This window comes from Capra hircus, chromosome 19 (genome assembly GCF_001704415.2).
Source record: "Capra hircus breed San Clemente chromosome 19, ASM170441v1, whole genome shotgun sequence".
Lineage (NCBI taxonomy): Eukaryota > Metazoa > Chordata > Mammalia > Artiodactyla > Bovidae > Capra > Capra hircus.
The window spans coordinates 37,813,893-37,822,380 of NC_030826.1; the positions used below are offsets into that span (position 1 = coordinate 37,813,893).

General features: G+C 35.5%; 1 protein-coding gene across 1 annotated transcript in view; it reads left to right on the top strand.

The window, feature by feature from the left end:
- Nucleotides 1-8,488, top strand: part of SKAP1 (src kinase associated phosphoprotein 1) — a 301,408-nt gene that overhangs the window by 121,488 nt on the left and 171,432 nt on the right. The gene's annotated exons all lie outside the window — the stretch shown is intronic.

Sequence of the window (8,488 nt, forward strand, 5' to 3'; positions counted from 1 at the left end):
ATCACCATCTGCAGTGATTTGGGAGCCCCCAAAAATAAAGTCAGCCACTGTTTCCACTGTTTCCCCATCTATTTGCCGTGAAATGATGGGACCGGATGCCATGATCTTCGTTTTCTGAATGTTGAGCTTCAAGCCAACTTTTTCACTCTCCTCTTTCACTTTTATCAAGAGGCTCTTTAGTTCTTCGCTTTCTGCCATAAGGGTGATGTCATCTACATATCTGAGGTTATTGATATTTCTCCTGGAAATCTTGATTCCAACTTGTGGTTCATCCAGCTGAGCGCTCCTCATGATGTACTCTGCATATAAGTTAAATAAGCAGGGTCACACTATACAGCCTTGACATACTTCTTTTCCTATTTGGAACCAATCTGTTGTTCCATGTCCAGTTCAACTGTTGCTTCTTGACCTGCAGATTTCTCAGGAGGCAGGTCAGGTGGTCTGGTATTCCCATCTCTTTCAGAATTTTCCACAGTTTGTTGTGATCCACACAGTCAAAAGCTTTGGCGTAGTCAATAAAGCAGAAGTAGATGTTTTTTTGGAACTCTCTCGCTTTTGCAATGATCCAGTAGGTGTTGACAATTTGATCTCTGGTTCCTCTGCCTTTTCTGAATCCAGTTTAAATACCTGAAAGTTCATGGTTCACTTACTGTTGAAGCCTGGCTTGGAGAACTTTGAGCATTACTTTGCTAGCGTGTGAGATGAGTGCAATTGTGCAGTAGTTTGAACATTCTTTGGGATTGGAAACCTGTATGGCTAGAGCTAAATAAGTGAGGCAGAATTGAGGAACGGGGTTGAAGACACAGAAAGAACTACATTCTGGAGAGCCTTTTAAGCTATAGTAAGGAACTAATGAGTTCCAACCAGAGACTGGCATGATATAATTGTTAGTTCTAAAAGATTTTTCTAGTTACTGTTTGTAGAATTAATTATAAGGGGCATAGGAGTGGAAGAAAGGAGAGACCAGATGAAGTATACTAGATGATCCACAGAAGACAGGAAAAAAAATTAGAATATATGGGTGGGTGTATATGTGTGTCACTTTGTGTGTTTGTGGATATATAAAACTAAGGTTTTCTAATATTAACAGATTAGTGATATTATCTATATAAATTATAAATTAATATAAATATATTTTGTGTCTAACAAAAAATATACAGTTGGGGCAATCAATTTCAAAAATTTAAGAATCACTGTTTTGAGTGAGAGATGATGGTGGCTGTTGTTGACTTCCAACATCTTTTCTTTGGAAATGTAATAATCATTTTTTGTGGGCTTTTATTCCTTTTCTTATCACTATATAGCAGTGGTTCTTCTTGCCATAAAAATGAGCACGCACAGGCAAGCACACATGCGTATTTGCATATCATTTCAGAATGTTCCCAGATACCACATTAAGAATCTCAACTGTAGAGTCATTTCACAGCACCGCCTCCCATCCCAAGGATATAACATTTGTCCTTTTTTCTGAACATTCTACTCCAGTATTTCTTTCCCAAATTACTCTATGTGCAACTTTTAAATTCACCCCTCAAGCCTAGATTTCTGACCTGCAAGTGAGCACAGTTTCTTTTAGTTATATTTTGCTATCCATCCATTTTGACAATGATGGGGTTCAAAATAATGCTATCTAGGGATTTAGAATAAAGCCAAATCCATTATTTCTGTCACAGCATCAGTACACTATTTCTCTATTTCCTGGAGTTCCTAATATGCCAATATTATTGTATATTGATAAAGGACCTGGTGATAGGCAAACAAAAATTAGAAGCAAAGTTTTTACAAATAAATGATGTGACTTTAACATGAATCCCAGCCATCTGACTAGATATAGTTTTTAATTAAGGAAACTGTGGTACTCTTTGGTACTTTTTTGGTTAAACCTCAAGCTGTTGGGCAGAAGTAGATATGGAAATCAGGCATTTTTTAAAATATTCCTCAAGTTCTTTATAATTTTTGTACTCTTATAGAGAAGTAGATTTGAGCTATACCCTCGAGAAACTCTACTTAATTGTCCAGCATTTTGGGAACCTTCCAGCCTAATTTGTAATGTCTGTCCAATTCTAGTTACACTTGACATCATAAAAAGTTAATATTTTAAAGATTTGCCTCACTGCACACCTTGATAATTTTCTACTTAGAAAGTTTGCCTACATACTTTTTTTCCTTTCCTGCTTGCTTAGGCCTTTGGTTTCAGAGTATAATTAAAACTAATTGCTGAGGCTAAAACTCAGATGAGATGAAGGATTACTTTTTATTTAAGAGTTGTTTAACTTTTGGAACAGAGGACACAAGAAGCTCCAGCAAAAAGAACAGGTGATTCAACCTCAGAGGTGTATTCTTTGCAGATCTTTTGCCCTCTTTCACCTGCAATGCCTATTAACAAACGTTTGGAGTGATATGACGCAAACATGACATAAAGGAAAATTGACTGTCATTTCATTTTGAGAAAACGTGATGCCTTGAATATAAACTATGACATGAAGAGATAAAACAGTTTCTTCTTTGTTTATTCTTAGTTGTTTTAACTTTTTGCAGTTCATCTTTATTTTTCAGTTGTTTTAAGACAAGATAATGAAAACTTTGTGGTTTCAGTTTACTCCTTTTAGAAATATAAGTTGAAGTAGAGAGAAATGCAAATTCATTTTAAAGTCAATTTGTGTAGTTTCTATTAAATCTAGTTTGCTTTTAAATCACATATTTAATATTTTAGTATATTCTATGATTTAAACTTTCTTATTAAAGTCTTTGTGTGGGATTTATTGTACTAAACTAAGTGGACACTTCCCCCCACATACACATACAGTTTCCTTAAAAAAAAAGATAATCCCCCATAGTTTAAATTGATTATACTAACTCTGTTGATATTTCCTGTGTCCACTTTATAACCTGAAGTTTGTAAATTATTAGCAGAGAATCAGAGTCATTGATTCTGATTCTAAGATTGATGCTAAGAAGTGAGATAATTTCAGAATCTTATGGGAACTTTCTAGTTTCCATTCTTTTATCTCCTCAGAAGACTTTTTCATGAAAGACAGGAATTAGTGGCGACCTTCTAATGCAGAGTTAGTCTTTAGTTTTTTGTTTAAAAATGACACTTTGAACATGTAGTGCATAATGCATTAGAAGGTCTGTTGCCAAGCAGCTTGAAACCTACGGGGCATTATTGAATGTGAAGGAATAGTGGGTTCAGGGAAGGGACCAAAAGAAAACTTGAGAAAAATAGAGTAAGACTGAAAGTGTTTTATGATAATTAGAATAAAAATTGGTTATCAGAACTTCACGGGTCAGCTTCTGTTCACACATTTAGTTTTCACCTTGCAAAGAAAGGGATGTATCAGGTAATTAGGTCAAATCAATGATTATATATCTTTAACTCAAGTGGAAGGGACTGTAATTGTGATGAAATTGTCTGAAGGGGAACGCATGGGGAATCTTGTCAAAGGTCATGAGTTCAAAGGGGAAATTAAGTTCAAGGTTCGGTTCCTGTTCACACATCCCTATCAATAGTGCATAACAAGAAACCAAACAACTAATATTTCTCTACACAAGTTATTTTGTCATTTTGAAATAAGCAGAAGCATTCTCAATCATGTCCCTTCGGGGATATAGAATTAAAGCCATTACACCTCGTTAATAGGGCATTTTCTCCTGATGTGGACAGAAAGAATATCTCTAATATTATATTTCTTGCTTGTTGGTCTCTTCTGTTTTTTTGGTAATCATACACGAGACATCCAGCTGCATGGAATGCAAATAAACAGCCCATCTCCAAGAGATCATATGGCCACATGTTCCCTAATGCAAATTCCTGACTTGTTTGCAAGAAAACAATAAAATATTTTAAGATTGGAGGCAATGAGGAGACAGTTGAGAAAGTTGTTTGGGGCCCTCCTTCTGTCTCTGACTCTTCTCTCTTTTCCTGAATTCAGTTTCCCCTTAAACTTGACAAAGTGGAACCAAAATTCACCCTTGTCTTGGTTATTCTTCTGAAACAAAGAGTCTATTCTCCCTTTTAATGAATGTAGAACTACCATTAAGGTTGACCGTAAGCTCTTGCATGGGATGAAAAAAGAAAAAGCTCTCAAATCTTTTCTTAACCCTGGTATTATTTTTAAAGGACTAACAATAAGAACATAGTTTCACATAGTGGTAAAGAAACCCTGGCTGAAGAGACATGGCCTTTAAAATCCAGTGCCCTTTAAACATTCTGGATTCCATGTATAATCCCAATACATTAAATTCTTTAAGATTGTTTTAGTGTTTTAATAAAGAGACATATATGCAAGAAAAAAAGTATATAATTGCTTAAGGCAAATAAAGTTCTTGCAGATACTTTTAAAATATTTTTTCCATCCAATCAGGTATTACATTTGAAGTTTATAAAGTGACACTATTACTGACTGGATACCAAGAAGCATAACTGGAATAAAGAACTAGCCAATCTGTTTTCTCTCCTCTGCACTGGAGCTATCTCAACCACACGTGCACCAGGGCTCCAACAAACTGGGCTAATGACTGAAATGTTAAATGTGATTTATGTAAAAAATACAGAAATATTTCAAATATAAACACAAGTAACCAAACCCCAGATGCTTGTGTCCTCCTTAGATTTTCATAGTACATGACTCTTACCATAAAACAGGACAAGAAGGTATCTGATGAAAGCCTTACCTATATTTTTGCTAATGAATTTCCTTGTGTTTATCATGTTCCATGTTGGATGGGCTTATTATCCTGGTGTCTTCTTGAACAGCTTTCTTTTTTGTGTCCGAATGTATGTGATTTTGGTCTGTAAACTCTAAGATACTTGCCAAGTTTTAACAGAAAAATAATCTGACAGATCATGATTGATAAACTGTTTGGGGATAAATTGTTTTGGAATAAACAGGCCTGTGAATGGAGAACATTCTAGGAGATAGGTGCCTCACTTGACTGAATGGGTTTGGGAGGGAGGAATAAAGGGTTGGGGCAGTTCGTTGGTTTAACTCTAGCAACTGAAATTTCCACCCTAGTAAAATTTAGAAGTTCAAGGAACTACATTGCCGTGATACTAATGACCTTTGAGGGCATATAGAGTTCAGAGTTCATTTTCTAGTTACAACATCCTTTTCTGCTCCACCCCTTACCCTTCCCACTTCCAAAAATAAAATAAAAAAGCAATTATTTAAGACATTATGACATTCAGCCTGGCTAATTTTTGTACAAAAATAGAGTGTAAAATATAGCAGTTAAGTATTAATAATAATGGGTACAACTAGGGAGGGGTGCCTAATGTAGAGAGAGGGTGTCTCCTGAGCAGTTCAAAGTTCATTCTTTGTTCAAATATAATGAAAAGTCTTCAGTTATCAGGTATTTAAACCCAAATCAGCAGTTCCATATCCGTAACCTGAGCTGAGTGTTCCTCCATCTAATGGCCATGCCGCTGTCGTTTGCAGTGAGTTGGGTGACATTCGATTTGTACTCCGAGACGGGAACAGATGGGCTTTCATTGTGAGGCTCCGCCTGTATGCAAATGTGAACCGAGTTTCACCCGATCCCGGGGCCTGACCTGACCGTGCACATGCATTTACTCAACGTGGCTCAGCCTGGGGGGGCGGCAAAGGGGGAATAAAAAATGGCAATCGGATAGTACCAGCGGCAGGTCAAGTTTACCATCCGTCTTTCAGCGGGACTGAGATGGCAACACAGTTATTTAGTTTCAGTGTTGATGTGCGTTGCAATAAACTCCATCATTTCACCTGTTTATGAACCCAGCCTCGTATGAGATCTCTGTGAAATCAAACAAAGCTGGCAATCAACTCTCTTGTTTCCAGCAGAATGGGGGATTATAGACTTTTTTTTAGCATCTTTATTTTTTTCCCCAGCCTCACATACATAAATCAGTAAATTTTTTCTCCAGCCCTTTTTATTTCTTACATTGAATTTATTAATTTCTTATTTGGAGGGGAAAAATATATTTTACCCAAATGCTTTTTGTTTCAAATTAAGAAATATGATCATTAATGTCAGAATAAACAACCAGCATTTTAGATGTCGATTAACTGTTTTGCATATACACAGCAATGTACAGTACCTAATAAATCTTACAATTAAATGTGCAGCCCTTCATTAGAATGAAAATATGAACAGCTGTAATCATACACATTCTATTGACAGAGAAAAATTTAGTTTCATTTGTAATTTTTCACACTGGGAAAGAATGAGAGATGGATTGAAACACGACTGTTTCTGTAACTGTGGGCTTTTTCTTCACATGTACAGAAGGACAACAAACCAGTGTCTCTGACTTCAGGGTCTAACAGCAGTGATTTGCCTCAGTTTTCTTCTCTCATGAAAGTAAATTTCTCTTGGGAAACCTATAAGCCCTTGGCTAGAAAACCCATAGGACAGATACCCCCAAACTGTAACAAATAACAAATTGATGCATTTCTTCAGTACATCTGTTCCTTAGGGGGTTCTGTTAACTGATGTCTGAAACTGGCATAAAAGAAAGAGTTGCTAAGAATATGGGGAAAGTTGATGCATGCAGCAAAAACTGCTTCTGGCAACAAAAGACACTGCTTATGGTAGCACATGCATATTGCTCTGAATGGAAAAGGGGTCTTTCAAAGTTGTATTTGTGCAAATGTGGTCAAAGCCAAGGCAGGCTTCCCTCAAAAAAATGTGCCAAATTGTCTCTGGAAACAGATTCCTCTCTAGCCCCACTAATTCCAGTTCTCACTCGAGGGTGCAAGGCCAACACACCAGAACAGCATTTTCAAGCAGTTCTAAAGAGTTAGGCTTGAAATAATTCCAAATAGAAATAAATGACCACGACTAGGACTAGCATTTGTCTACTAGGCACCCAGTAGTAGCTGACAGAGATAATAAAGAATAAAGGGTTGCTTGACAGTATAGCAGGTATTAAAAAATGTCATACTCGTTCCCTTGGCTATTGAAAATTGATTTGCTTATCACACTTGGTCTCTAAATATGTATTTTCATCTATTTGGAATATATGTGGATGGCATACATGTGGACCTATATGTATATATACATATATATTTATGTATATACATACATACAGATACATACATATTTATTTACATCTATCTATACAGATCCTTCCTTATACAAACAAGGATTTATGTGAATGCAGGATTTTATGTCCACATAAACTTTTGCTCATGGTTGAATTACTGTGGGTCACCTTAAGGATATCATTTGTACCCTTAGAAAATTTGTTTAAGAGTTGTCAAGGCAGTGCTTACAAGGGAATTCAAAATGTTTATTTACTTTAGAAGCAGGGGACTCATATGTTCTAAGTTTAACAAGAAGCTTAACAAAGTTATATTCTAGCATGAGTAGAATATTGAAGCTTTTTTAATATAGATAAAAAAGAAAATGAAAATTTGTACAATATGAATATTGTAACCAAGTTATTAGAACCATCACTTATGGTTGTTTGCCTTAGTAAAATGATGCAATTGCTAAAGTTTATCTAAAACAAGCTTGAGAGTTAGAAACCAGTGTTTATTTTTTTATGTCATGTTGAAAGCAATATCATGAAATGGAAAGAAACAACTTATTTTTTTTTAAGTTCTTGAGGAAGAAAAAACAGACATCATAAGTTATCCATGATCAGAGAGCATTCAAGTATCTAGAAAATTATACTCTTCGTGTCTTTACAAAATCCATGAAAGTTCATTTTTCACAAATATTTGTGTCACAAGATAGTTGCAAACAAGGAGGTACTGGGCTCAAATAAACAATAATAATAACAGCAAACATTTATATGGCTCTTATTATGTACTAAGGACTCTCTTTAAATGCTTTCCATATATTAACTCATTTAATCCTGACAAAAATTCCTTGAGGAATAGGTCCCATTTTTATCTCCATTTTACAGATGAGGAAAATAAAACTTGTTCAAATAGCTTTTCCCCAGAAAAGAAAATGAAAAATTTGAGAAATTAGGACTCAGATTTTTTTTTAAAGACCTTCCATGGAATAGAACAAATTATTTGTCTCTCTGCTTATTTCATCTGTAGAAAATTATGATGTATTCTGTAAAAATCATATTTATAAAATATGGATCTTGCTTCCTAAGCAGCAAGAAGTAAATATGTACTATTTCTACAGCTTTTAAAGCTCTGCAGTATTAGAGGTCACTCTTCTTCATCTGTGACATGGTGTGGGACATCTAAGAAAGTGCTTCAAAGTCCCCATGAAAACTTCCTTGTGGGAAAGTTATTGGAACCAGAAAATCTAAATGCCTTTCCTACTCCAAATGCGGGTCCAGTTTGAGTGAGAATAAGTTATATACTATTCTTAAAAGTGGCCCCGTCTAGTCTGTGAGTCTGTTCTTTGGCAACAAAATTAGATTCCTTGAGGGTGTTTTATTATTTTTCTTATTTTGCCCTAAGGTTAGTCAGTTGTACCCTTGAAAGGACGGGTGAAGAGAAATTAGGCAGGACACAATGGTCTTGTCTTTTCTTTCTGAATT